The sequence below is a fragment of the Trachemys scripta genome, chromosome 12 (genome assembly GCF_013100865.1).
Source record: "Trachemys scripta elegans isolate TJP31775 chromosome 12, CAS_Tse_1.0, whole genome shotgun sequence".
NCBI classification, from domain to species: domain Eukaryota; kingdom Metazoa; phylum Chordata; order Testudines; family Emydidae; genus Trachemys; species Trachemys scripta.
The window spans coordinates 11,974,866-11,989,038 of record NC_048309.1 but is presented as its reverse complement, the minus strand read 5'-3'; the positions used below and the strand labels follow the sequence as shown (position 1 = coordinate 11,989,038).

Genomic DNA, 14,173 nt, shown 5'->3' with positions numbered 1-14,173 from the left:
CCTTTTGCTATTCAGATGCAGAACGATGCCAGTTCAAATGCAGAAGACAGTCTCAAGGCATGGGGCGCAAGTAATCATTTCTCGGACAAAGGCGCTAAGCAAGCCGTGTCAAACATCCTTCTCACTTCCTACGGCCCTGAGAGCAAAAGCTTGCCTGAAACTGCAGAGCGCAGAGGGACAGTGCTGGTGTGTGCAGTGGGGGTGGGGGGCAGTCCAGGCGACTGGCAAACAGTAAGCATAGTCCAATTCATTCTGTGCCTTGCAGGCTGAAACCAAACTTAGGGCAGAGTCACAAACAAATCAGTGGTAACAAAAAGGCATTGAGCCCCGAATAAATGAGACTCGCAGTGTTGAGGTTTCACGTGCACTCTCGTTTTGCTGACACATGGCACAGGCATTTGGTCTGCTTGTCACCCGGGTCCTAACTACAGCCAACAATACAAACCACATATAGAAACCAGCTCTGCATTAACCCTGACGTGCCACACCTCACACTAAAGAACATCAGCTACACATTCACAAGAGGCAGCCGCCCATTCTTGGGCTATGCCCTGGTAGCCTGTGGATGTCAGCCTGGGCCTCAGTGAGGGATCACTGTCTTGCCCAATGCCCTGGTTTGTGCTGGTGCCACATTAAAACCTGCCTTCCATAACGTGCTGCAGAATGCAGTCTGGCAATTCTTCAATACCCATTGCAAAAGAGCCAGTCGCTTCCAGCAGTTGGAGGCTGGTTTGGAGTTGTGCTTTGCTGTGAAAATTCTTTGCGTTTTTGCAATCGATATAGGAGAGTAATATTCCTTATAAAAATGACACGCTTAAACCATCATGATCAGCCATTTACAAACTACTGTTTGGCCTCTGCTTTCAAGCTCTTTTACACACACCTTTAACTTAACATTTCAATAATAAGTTAAAGAGACTGAGGTCAAATTTTCCCCAACCCCTAAATGGCACAGGTGCCTTTCAGTATGACAGTGCTTTACCGTATGAACAATTAGTGCTCAACAAGTTGGGATGTAAATCTACCTTGCGGTACCATGCTGTGCACTAACGCCTCATATAGACCATGCTGCTGCATGCTACAACTGCCCTAGTGGGTGTTGCTAGCATTAGGACACTTTTAGTGTGGCATAGCAGGGCTTGGCCATCCCTGGTCACCAGTAGGAAGGGGGACCTCAGGCTGGCCCTTTGTAGGCAGGCGGGCTTGGGCGACCCCGCATGGGGGGGGGGGAAGGTGGGGGGGACTGGGGTCAGCCCAGGGGGAGGGGGAACCTCAGCCCAGCCCTGTGCCAACCGGAGTCAGGGAGGTCTTGGGCCAGCCCCACATGGGAGGGGGGGTGCTCAGGCGGTGCCCTGTGGGTGTCCCGTTTTCCCTTTGGGAAAATATGGTCACCCTAAGCAGGGGCGATATGGACAGTTAATGCAAGGTAGATTTACACCCATCCTGCTGCATACTAACTGTTCATCTTAAGAAACCCTTAAGTGCCTAGGAACAGATTTTTAATGATATTTAGACAACTAAAATTGTAATAGGTGCTTAGAGGGATTTTTCCAAAGCCCATAGGCACCTAACTCCCAGTGAGGTCAATAGCATCAACATACATATTAAAAAAAAAAAAATCTGGCCCTTCGCCACTTCAAAATTTTAACCTTACCTCTATATTTATAGATATCACTTGCTACTGGGCTAGGTAGATTTTTTTTCCCCATTCTTGAGTCACTAATAACACAAAACTATTTAAAGGTGATTTTAGATTGGGAAAACTAAAACCACACATAAAAATGAACTAGAGCCAACCCCCTTTATTAATGCTGAGGTCAGGCCTGAACTTTTGAGTAGCACCCAGTGTTTTAAACATGCGCAAGTGTGTTAAAATCCACCCCCTCAACAATCCAGTTTAGCGTTCATCATTTATGCTGCTTTTTATTTCCCACAGCGTCATGTGATGCCGTAATTTCAGTTTCTGTTGCTCATCAACGTCACATGCTCTAGCCACTGTTGTAAACAGGCTTCAGGTACTGCCAGGGCTTGGTTATATATGTATGTTAGATTAAGTGTAGGAAGGCTCACAATATTATACAGATGGGCTGGATTTGCAGGGATTCAGCCATCGCTAGACAGCAATGAGTAAAGCGCCCATCCTCTGTAGTCAGCATGGGAATAGTTTCAGTCATGCAGGTTGAAAACGGTCAAGACTGGAAGGTTCCTTTTTTGGCAAAATGGAAGCAAGTTCTGTTCTCGTGCTTAGCCCACAGTAAAAGCAGCAAATGGTGCTTACAAAGGCTTTGCAGCACTATAATAGTGTTATATAGTGCTGACTGTACTGAAATGGGCATGGCAGACTAGCTGTATTAACGAAGATTTGGCCTTGCCATGGTAATGATGCAGTGGCTTATGTTTATAATAATGCCTTTCAGCCTAAGCACTATACAATATATTGGGCAGCATCACTTCACTATTATTATTTAATATTGCTATGGAGGAGAGGGTAAAACCTAGAGGCCCCAATCAGGGATTAGAGTTCCACTGTGCCAGGCACTGCATACACCTATGACGAAACGGCGCCATCCCAGCAGCCCTGAAATGCAGCCACTCTGGTGTGGCACACAGCAAAGGATGAACACGCATTGCAAGACTAAATAACAGTTTAAGACCCACATACTTCCAGGAGGTTTTTTTTTACATAATGCTTCCAACTTTCTAACCTCAGCAGCGAGGTGTTCTGTGACAGCCCATAGTACAGCACAATTGTTGGGAGGAAAAAGGGTAGCGTGTGTGTGTGTGTAAAAGTAGGACACCACTCGATGAAAAAAAAAACAACTATTTTAAAAAAAGGAGGATAAAAATTTCAAGCGTCTGAATTCCATCTTCAAAAGTGACTTTGGCACTTCGGCGCATCAGTGAGATTTGACTGTAAAGCACTTTTGTAAATGAAGCTTAGGCACATTTAAACATTTTCCCCATAGCCTATAGGGCAGTTAATTCTCAGTGAAGTAAACTGGTCACCTCTGATTTGCCATTAAAGGTCACCATTCTGGATGTGAGAAACCTAGGGTAGTTTCGAAAGCTGCTCTAAGGACTCAGTTTGGTCTAGTGGTATAATATACATTTAGGCAGTTCTTTGGCTATGTATATTGCTGGGTCCCATGAAACATATACTCTGGCCTGTCAATAAACAGCTATCTGCAACGTGCCTGAAGGTGCCAATCCTGCTGAGAACTCTGTACAGGCACAGTGTTAGCACACGTGGAAAAAGCCCATATGAAAATTGTTTAAATACGGTGGCTGCGTTTGCAGAGTATTTTGAAGGAGAGAAGCCACCTATATAAATCATGTTGGTGCATTTAGGTTTGCCGGACTTGGCCAAGAGGTAGATGCTTGCTGAATAGTGAAGCCACTTGTGGTCAAACCAGAGGTTCTCAGTAATGGGTGACTAACAACAGCTGCAATATACTGCCATAGAGAGCCATAGAGCCAGATTTTTCAAGTGCTCAGTACCCACCGTTGGTGCAGGTTCCTAGACCTGCTGAAAATTCTAGCCATAGCTTTTATGATAACTGATGAGCTAATAAATGCCAAATTCCAACTGAACAAATGTGTTGATCTCACCGGCTTTCAAATGGCCAGAGACTGATTATGTGCCTTTAAAGCGATGTGATGACTACACGTTTCTGTAACGCTTCCTATGCGCTCTGTTTCCGGAGTCAGCATTTCTGTGGGCGACAAAGAGGAAAAAGCAAGGCGCTAAGCCCAGGTTTTGTGGCAGAATGGAAGGAGCAGCAGGTGAGTGAGCAGATTGCTTTTTCAAAGCCTTCTGCAAATAAGCAGGGGTCCAGCAACGCCTGCCTAGCAAGAACTACAGCACGAACCTGGACGGCATTGTTCCACTAGGGCCCAAATAATTAACAGCCACTGTCCGTGCTGCAAGGAGGCCCCTGTCTGCTCTGAAATAAAAGAAACTGCAAACTCCCTGACTTTGGAGGGTTTTTTTGCACCCAGGGTAGTTACACTGATAGCACTGCTCTTGCACAACTGCTAGCAATGACGTGCTGCACTGCTGTAAAAAGTGACTTTTACCAATGTAGCTGTGGGTACAAGCAGCCTACAGTCTCCCTGAGGCTTTCTATAGCATCCTGGTGTCCAAGAGTCAACCAAGCTGTCCGAAGCACAGCAGCTCAGGACAAAAGGTGTTGTCTGCTCTCTTCTTTGTTTTAGATAACTTTGCACAACAAATACAGGAGGGTTGGAGTCCCACCACACTATGCTCGGTGAGGAGGAGTCTGGTCCGACTCTTGGGCGTCACAGTTCCTGGGTTCTCAGCCTCGCTTTGCCACTGACTCACTATATGAACATAGACAATGCACTTCCAGCTCTTTGAAGACCTCAATTTTTTCACCTGTTGAATGGGTCTATCGATAAGGTGGACTATAAACAGTCCCTAATTCACAACGTTAGTTTGGGGGTTAAGTATATTTTGCAAAGTGCTTTGAATGAAAGCAAAAAAAAAAAAAGGACCAAGTTCTGGGTGGACTTACTATTATAATACAATAAAAATACTGGCAGCAGAGTCGAGAGGACTGGAACTCAGGGACCTTGGAGTGTATTCTGGGTTCTGCCACAGAGTAGCTGTGTGACCCTGGGCGGGCTGCAGCACCTGAGTTTCCTCTTGCACCTCATTTGTTTAGCTCTCTGTGACAGGGACTGTTTCTTATTATGTGGTCAGACAACACCCAGCTCAGTGGTTGGAGACCTTCTGGTGGTACCCTAAGACCAGGACTGGCTCTAGGCACCAGCACACCAAGCACTGCTGGGGCGGCACAAAACCAAAAGGGTTTTTTTTGTTTGTTTTTTTGTGCTTCGGCAGTTGCACTCTCAGAGGTTTTTTTTTTTTTTTTGTGGCTTGGGGCGGCAAAAAACCTGGAGCCAGCCCTGACTAAGACAAATAATAAACAACAGCAAACGATTTGTTTTGTAATTTGCAGCCTATGAACATAGAGTTTTAAGGGTTTACAATTTCTTTGTTTAAGTCACTGCAGCTCCCCGCAGACCGTTGAAAATTCGGACCCCAGATTCACACGGACAGCATCCTCCTTCCAACCATAACTGCTATCAGTAGGGATGTGTAATAGATGAAATGCCAGAGAGAAATGATTTCATGCTGCCTCGCTCCTGCATCGACTGCCATGCGTCGTTACAGGGCAGAGTCCTGGCTTGGTACATGGTAAGGGTTGCATGCTAAGCTGATTTAAAAAAAATGAAACGTTCTTCAGTCACCATCTGGTCACAAAAAGAGAACTGACACTTACTCATTTCTGCAGTGAGGAAAAGTGAGCTACAGCACCCTACTGCCATTTACTCATGGTGCAACTTTAAAGACCACAAACCTACTCGCTCGTAGGCTCTTCCAACTGCAAAGTGAAAGGCTGCTGGGTCTGGGTTGTAGAGCTGCCAGGATGATAAGAACCAGCTTCCTAATCTCGACTCCAGCAGCTGACAGGATGACACGGATAATAAACATTACCCTCTACTGCCATAGGGGGATGGCATGTTTTTAGATACTTTCAGACTGGCCTGTTTGTAAACTTGCTCTCACGTCAGCAGGAGTCTTAGGCAGGAGAAGTGGGGGGAAAAGTCTCAGTGGAACCGAGGTGGGAGCACAATACAGCTAGCTGGCTGTAAGCAGTCCAACCCTTCGGGAAAGGGGTGACTTTAGTAATATTGGGCAGAGCAGTGGTGCCTACCTGGCCATATTAGAGGTGACATAGGAGGGCTTTGGAAAGTCAGGGGGAGTTGGATGGGTTGCATATCCTTACAGATCAATTCTTAGGACAGCCCTGAGAATGATCCCAGAAAAGATCTTAAGTGGGTTCCATGCTTTTCCCTCTGAGTCAACAATGGCAGAATGGGCTACAGGGAGGGCTGGGGGTAGGGAGGGGCAGACGGTTGAGGATATGAAAGCCAGGAAAGCTAAAAGCCCCTGGATCTCATGTGTCCCCAGTATATACCGGGATCAAGGGCAGTGAGGTGGAGTCAGGCTCCAGTTTCTAGGGCGTGGGTGGAACGAGGGAACCACAAAACAAGACAGAGTATGAAACCAGATTAATGGATTGGGAAATAAAGCCATGGCAGTAGTGATCGTACTTCCCCCAAATCTCCTATCAACCATACGCTGGAGCAATGCTGAACCTCAAGGGTGGGACAAAGGGATTAGGGGTTTCCACAGGGTGACACTGCTAAGGACTCAGCCACTCCATCTGTCACCATAGCCTTGATGACATTGCAGGAGCAGAACATACAATTCATAGGTGAGAAACCTAAGCAGCACGTATACAATATTAGTGGGGCTTACGGGCTAGGTGGTTCCAAGTGCTGGATGTCAGGATTCCTGGATTCCTTTCTGCTATCAGTCACTTCCCAGGTGACTTGGGCCTCTCAGAGACACTGCAAAGCATAATGTGTTGTGGTCTGCAGATTGTGAATGCTACGAATGAGGAAATCTTTATTTTATATCATTAAACTGCAGTGTTAAAATGCACCAAACTGCAGCTTCCTAAACATGTTACATTAGAAAAGGCTCCAGTAGTGTTGGGCAGAGACCCAGAGCATTCCCTACCTCCATGATCAGATATTGATAATCCCTAGAAGCCCCCATGAGAATGATCAAGTGGATTTAAGCAAGTTCTGCTGGAGGAGGAACCTTGCAAGGGAATATGAAATCATAGAATCATACAAGATTAGGGTTGGAAGAGACCTCAGGAGGTCATCTAGTCCAACCCTCTGCTCAAAGCAGGACCAATCCCAACTAAATCATCCCAGCCAGGGCTTTGTCAAACCCAGCCTTAAAAAACTCTAACGATGGAGATTCCACCACCTCCCTAGGTAACCCATTCCAGTGCTTCACTACCCTCCTAGTGAAATAGTGTTTCCTAATATCCAACCTAGACCTCCCCCACTGCAACTTGAGACCATTGCTCCTTGTTCTGTCATCTGCCACCGCTGAGAACAGCCTATCTCCATCCTCTTTGAAACCCCGCTTCAGGTAGTTGAAGGCTGAATGGTTGGTTAGAGCTCCTGGAAAAATATCACACCAGGGCTTTCCTGTTGCTGAAATGAGGAATGAGCCACGCTTTAGGGGTTGAGGACTTTTCTTCTAGTTGGCTTGTCTCTTCCATGCAATCTGAGCAAAGGAGGAGTTTGAGATCTACAGGCAGGAATGTGCCAGAAATTAGTACTATGAATGTTTTCCTATGTGGTGGTGAGGCTCTTCTCTGGTTAACAAAGTGCTTTACAAGCATTGTACAGGTAGGGCAGCTGAAGCACAGAGAGGAAACGTGACTTGCAGCAATCCAGAGAGGTGAAGGTCATGCAGCAAACCAGTGATATAGCTCAGGGATATCCTGTCTCCTGCTCAATCCACTAGATCTCAGCTGAGTTTGTCATTTATGTTCTGATGTACCATGCAGTCGAGTGGGTGAAGATTAAATGGAAGTAGTACAACGGGATGGAGAGGGGGAGAAGAAGGTGAAGGGAATATTTGGCCATTAAAAAAAAGTTGTATTAATTTTTCTAAAAGAGAAAATATACATTTTAGTGACTACAATCATACCCCAGTGTATATTTACACTGCAAATAAAAGGTATGTTCTTAACTTGGGTGCTAACCTGTGCTAGCAAACTCATGTTAAAATGCCAGTGAAGACACAGCATTTCTGCTTTTAACTTGGGTTAGCAGCTGCCCAACAGCCTTTCATTCAAGCCACTAACCTGAGTTAAAAGTCAAGCTGCTGCGTCATCACTACTATTTTAACCTGAATGATCTAATCCAAGGCAAGAACACGCTTTTTTTTTTTGCAGTGTAGACATACCCCCATGAACGGTATGTACAATGCAAAAAGAGAGATAGCATTCAGCAAATGTGAAAAACGAAATCATGCAACAAATATGAGTAAAAAAGAGAGGAAGTCAAGAACAGTGGAAAATACAGACAAGCGGGTGGGAAGAAGTAAAGAACAGGTGTTGAAGTGAGTAAAATGACATACGTTTTCAGTGTAAGACAAGAAATATACCCATGTATAATCAAGATGTCTTCATGATTTAGTAATCTATATGCATTACTCTCCCACAGTGCATGTGTGTATATCATAAGAATTATCTAAAGAAGTAGACAGCTCTTTAAATTAGCAGAATTTTTTTTTTACGACCTGGGACAGACACCATAAACAAGAGAATTGCCATACGGTCTTTGGCTTCTCTGTTGAAACTACCAGTTAGGAGGCCAGTTAGTACAAAACGGCTTTGTGTTTTGTTGTGACGTGGACATCCACCCGCTAGGTTGAAACTCATTTCTCAAGGACACCCAGTCAGTAAATCACCACTGAGCTGAGCTGAATCTGGATTTTTGGAGAACTGAAGGACCGCAAGGCTCTCATTGGGACTCAGTCCCCAGGTCAGTCAGTCCCACGGGAAAACTTCAGCTGTGATTTTGGCTGAGACATGTGGTTTCACCTACTACTTGTGAGACTTGGCTTACGCCAATATGTTGCGATGGCCATAATGGTTTATTTAGCCTAGAATCCAGACTCCAGCAGTGGCCAGTATCAGATGCTTCAGAGGAAGGTATAACCTCCCTACCCTGAAGAATTATAATTATGGACTAGTATACCCAAAGGAGAAGTGTCTTCCTAGCCCCCAGCAGCTCAGAGATAAAAAACCATGGTTACAAAATCCACCTCTCCCATCACCAGACTTCCATGGATAAACCTCAATGGACTTCAAAGGGTCTGATCTGAAGTGTGGCTTCTTTCCAGTGTAGTGAGATAAGTCATAAAATAGCTCTTACTGCTAGTGGTGTTTGCTCGTGTCCATGTTGTTACATTTTCCACATGCTGCCACCCTCCCAGCACAACTTTGGGCATAACAAGGCTCATCCTAGCGGGACCACATTTTATTTTTACAATTAAAAAAAAAAAGTATTATTAGTGTGCCGAGTCAGGTATGTCACAGCGCGTCACGTATGCCGAGCGGCACAGCACTGAATGATGCCTGCGTCTGCAGCTTCTGAAGACAAAAACCCTGCCTCTGTTTGGTGGGTTGTTTTTTCCCCCCACATTCCCCCACTTCTCCACACACTGGCCCCCTACCTCCTCCAGACCTGAGCTCACCAGACTTGGCCAAAGGGGTGTTCTCATGCTGCTGAAGACGGCAGAACACAGAATGTGTTTGTACCTGGGAGCCTCAGGCACTGCAGAGTGGGCATGTGCCAAAGAGAACACTGGATTCTGTTTTCCGTGTCTGTTTTGGCTACTGCATAATGTCATTTGGCCAATTCCACTGAAACAGAACAAAAGCAGAGAATACCAGATGAGAGCGAGCCAATGGCAGGGAGCCGTGGGGGCCGGGGGAGGGAAGGAGAGGGCCTGTTGTTTAAAGAGCTTTTCAGCAATGGTAAAAAGCTACATTACATAAAAGTTAAAATCACGGCCCTCCACAAACACACACATGCCCTTTCTTAGTGGTAGAGTTTCTTTATGTTAGCGTGAATGGTGCCTAATTTGCTGGTCCCATCAGTTACATTGCAGATGCTGGATGCCAGCTGAGAAGAATGTGGACGAAAGAAGCCAGCATCCCTCTTTGAAAGGCCAGCTCCACGCTGCTTGGAATTAGCAGCATATTTTTAACCTCTTTGCTACCAACTGAACAAATTATTAGTTTTTTGCTTTTTTAAAATCAGAAGTTGTAAGTGATCACAATAATTAACAGAGCTTGGCAATTTGTATCTCAAAGCCCTGTATTAGTCAAACAACTAATTATCCACAGTTTTCTGACAATCATATAAGTTGTATTTAAAGGAAAAGTGTCAAATTTGGCCCAGTATTTGAAAAGAAGAGGGGGAACACTTTAAAAACTTAGGTCTCATAGAAATGTTTTAATGATTAAAAAATAAAAAACAAACAAAAAAAAAGCGCCCATGGAAACAACTGTTCTTAAACAACTCAATATTTGCCAGAAGAATCTGCAACCCAATTATTGCAGCATTAAGAACCTGAAAGTTACTGTTACAAAAATGTAACTGATCTCATTAAGTGTCATTGACCAAAATGAAAGAAATGGCACAAGTAAACAGTCTAAAGAGCAAAAGTTAAATTGGACTTTAAAATCCCTCTCCGTTTGATACTTAGAGCAGCCACCTCTGAGGTAGCATATAACAGCTGTGCAAAACTACATGTGCCAAGAGATTAGGCCAGGCCGTTGGGTACGGCATGTGGACATAGGGGTAAAGGAAAACCTCAGCTCATGGAATGTTGTGAGGAGGGTCGGTCAGCACATGCCCTGGGATCTGGAAAGTGTCACAGACACTCTTTTGCAGTGTGTTACACAGAACTAACTCACCAGGTCATGTAAAATTCTAGGCAGCAGCAGGGAGCCAGGAAGCCTCAAATGCTAATTCTGGATCTACATGATGTGGTTTTAGGTAAGATACTTAGGGCCTGATTTTCAGAGGTTCTGAGCACCCACAGCTCCCAGTGACTTCAGCTGTATGTTCTTGGCATGTTCTTGGCAACCTGTCTGACTCAGTTTCCCCTGTGTAAAAATGAGAGCATTATGATCACTAATTATTGTTTGTTAAAGCAGAATGCTATATAAATGCTAAACATTCTCCTTAGGAGGAGCTCTGTGGAATATTCCTTGAGGTTCCTTAGCTGTATCATTCCACACAGTTCATGTGAAACAGTTCATTGGCTCTGGGATTCTTCCTTCTTTCCACTCAAGAGGAAAGAGCTCATATTTTGATGAACTTTGGTCAAAGCGTGATTTTTGTAATACCAGAATTTGAATTGCCCTTCATTCAAAGTGTCTTTATTTTGCAATTGTACTTCCATTGAGGTCAATGCACTCCTTGGCCCAGACTCTGGTGCAAATCTGGACTAATTCCATTAGTCACAATAGAATTATACCATGTCAACAATGAGATAGGAGTCCGACCCACTTACTAGTGGTGGTGCTATCATGTATGGGATGCTCCATTTACTTTGTCATGTATTTACCGAAGGTCACAAACGTGCAATTAAACAATAATTCTCAGCATTATCTGCAGAGAGCGGCAAGTTATCTGCCAGGCAGGTGCTCACTAATATCTGGGGGCTTGGCTCCTTCTGTGAGAGGGCACAGATACCACCCACAAAATCTAGTTAGTGGAGGCTGGATTGTTTTCCAGCTGTGAGACTGCCAGTATCTACACACGGCGTACCTCTCCCCACACAGTGCTGTCATTCCCCAGAGCACTGCCTTATGCTAGAGGGGTGGAGATGCTGATTCTGGGAAGTCTGTTACAATGATTTAGTTCTCACATGCTAACTGCAGGTGAGAGCCAGACACCCCCCCACCCCACCCCACTCCTGACACAACACACAACACAATGGAGGTGCCCAAACACTCCTCCACTTCCAGGGGCAAGACAGGACTTACAAACATATGCCTTGTACCCTTGTGTATGTAGATGAGGAATTCTCCCTGCAGGCCATACTGACCTTTCCTTTGGCTCTGTCTTACCTCAGAGAAACTCCCAGCCTTTCATGGTCCTGAATTGATATGAGGATACTCACGTTGTCTGGAAACCAGGCTGAGTCAGCAAAATCGCTCCCTGCACCTGCAAACTGGGATCTGCGGTCTGAATCCTCCAGTGCAAGAGAGAATCATTTCACTCGAATGCTAACAACAAGACAGCCGGAGCCTATTCTGAGCCCGTGGAGCCATCTGGTTCGTTTGCATACCTGCAGAAATTTTCCTAAAGACCAGGCCAGCTGAGCAAAGTTCTGAGCATCAGGAAAAAAAGATGGGATGCTTTTTATTCTACCATTTAGCTCCCTGTAACAGAAAGCATTGGAGTCAGTGGAGTCTTGACCCCTGCCACATGACATTACTTCCTGGCCCCAGCCAAAAGCAAATGCAACCAGTCTCCCTTGCCAGCACTCCTGTGTGTCACATCTTCATTATACCCAAAACCTGCTTGATGAAACAGCCCCAGAAAAGGACAATGGAACAGACCTGGGGCTGATTAAACTGGGCTTAGCTCTTCCACATAATGAATGAAAATCGTTGGACTTTATCTCCTTCCTATAATTAGAAGTGGACATACTGAATTAACCCCCCAAGTCTGGTATGTTTTGATACCCTTCCATTGCGCTCCTTCGTTGTTACTTCCTGCTGATTCATGGATACTTAATAATGATTTTAATATTGAGTGTTGGTGAAAAGTGCTGCATTAGCACCCCTGGAGCCTCAAGGCCACTGTCTATGGACTCACTTCTGCCTTGATGCCCAAAAGACATGGAAACAAATCACACAGAATCCATCACTCCAAGTTCCTCCTGCCGCTGGTCTTCCCAATGTCCATCTTCTCAGTTTGTAAATTTGAGACTGTGCACATTCTGGGGCAGGAGCAACCTTCATTTTGTGCCACGTAAGCTCCAAGTATATTGCCAGTGCTTAAAAACAATAAGTGAGAGTACCTAGTGGGTATAGCACACAGTACAAACTTCATCTTGTTCTCCATGGCACCTCTCCCTCAGCCTTCAGAGGCAACCTCTAGACATGAGGAAGGTAGTTCAGACTCTGTTCCCATTCAGTCTTTGGCCTCTCTGCTGACACTGCCAAATAGTACAAACCATGGTGATAGCCATTGTGAAGCCACCAAACCAGTTCTGCCTGGGGCACTGTATTGCCACCAGATTGTGACAACATTCAGTTACTACCAACCCAGGCTGGATTCCAATCCAGGGCTGCCCGGGGGGGGGGGGGCAAGTGGGGGCAATTTGCCCCAGGCCCCGGGCCCCACAGGCCTGGGGGTGGTCCGGGTCTTCGGCATTTTTCAGCGGCGGGGGTCCTTCAGTGCTGCCGAGGATGTGGAGCAACTGAAGGGCCCCGCGCCACCGAAATGCCGCCGAAGACCTGGACCGCCGCCGGGTGAGTACAAGCGCTGCAGCTCCCCCGCTTTGCCCCAGGCCCCCTGTTCCAATCGGTGAGCTGCAGGTGGAAGGCTTGGTATTCCATTTCCAATCGCACTAATCTGGCCTGGCCAGCCATCAAAAGAAGAAGAACTACTGAGCATTTCATATGTGCTTTTTGGAGGGGGAAGTAGGAGTGGGGAAGTGGTGTCTTCCTTTTCCCACCTGTCTGCACCTGTTGACAGCAAGGATATTAAGTCCAGTGGCCAATATATCAGGTGCCTCAATTTTTGGGATGCCTGACCTAAGACATTGCCAAACGGCTTGATTTCCAGTGGGTGAGTGCTTGACGCAGGCTGAAAATTTGGTCCCTGTATGGTATCTAAAGTTCAGCATCCAAATATTTAGGCACTCACAATCATTAGTTGCTTTAAAAAAAATCTTGTCCATGCATATCTATAGACAATACATTTCTATCCCACATAACAGAACAGAGACCAAGCCATCAGCATTAACCTCTGTATGACTACTTGCAGCCAGGGCAAGACGCAGGAAGTATGGGTCATGGTGAACATGAATTATGTCTCTTTATTCAAGTGAGTTTAGCATTCAAAAAAGAAAGCCAGATCATCAGCATTGAACACTGGAGCTTTTGCTTAGCCACACAGCAAGTTTCCCCAATGCAGCCCCTCCAATGGGCTCATCCTATAACGTGTGGAGGGCCCTCCAGAGGGAGGTTAGTGACTGATAGAATAAAGCTAAGGTGGGTGCTAATGATTATCTCATGATCTAGAGCTCTGGGCCTCTTATTGATCCTCTCATCTGTCTAGCCTCTCAAATGAATTGACTCCTCATTTGACACTAGCTCTTTTGCCTTCTACTAATGGTGCATCTATACGGCGGCTGGGGGCATGAATGGCAGCTGATGTAGACGTACCAGTGCCAGCTTTAATCTGACTCGCTCAATAAAAAATAGCAGCACAAGCTTCAGTGCGCGTTGCACAACCCCATCTACCCCTCCCCCGCCCCCAGGCCTGTACTTGCTGGTGCAGCCCATGGCACGACGCCCTCACTGCTATTTTTAGTGAGCGAGCTACAGTACAGCTAGTGTGAGTACGTCTGCACAAACTGCAGCTCAAACCTAGGGCTGCCATGGAGACGTACTCGAAGGCATTTTCATACTACGTGCTTAAAATGCATGCAGATGAACCGTCAGCTGTGACTGCACCC

At 45.8% G+C, this 14,173-nt stretch overlaps 1 protein-coding gene across 2 annotated transcripts in view; it reads left to right on the top strand.

Moving 5' to 3' along the window:
- RBM38 (RNA binding motif protein 38) overlaps window positions 1–12,808 on the top strand; it is a 39,387-nt gene extending 26,579 nt beyond the window's left edge. The window contains exons 5-6 of one of the 2 annotated variants that reach the window (XR_004647819.1): window positions 5,028–5,221; window positions 11,555–12,808. The gene's annotated coding sequence lies outside the window, so the exon portion shown is untranslated. The remainder of the gene's footprint in view (window positions 1–5,027; window positions 5,222–11,554) is intronic. The other variant, XR_004647820.1, reaches the window with a different exon arrangement.
- Window positions 12,809–14,173: the final 1,365 nt, after the last annotated feature.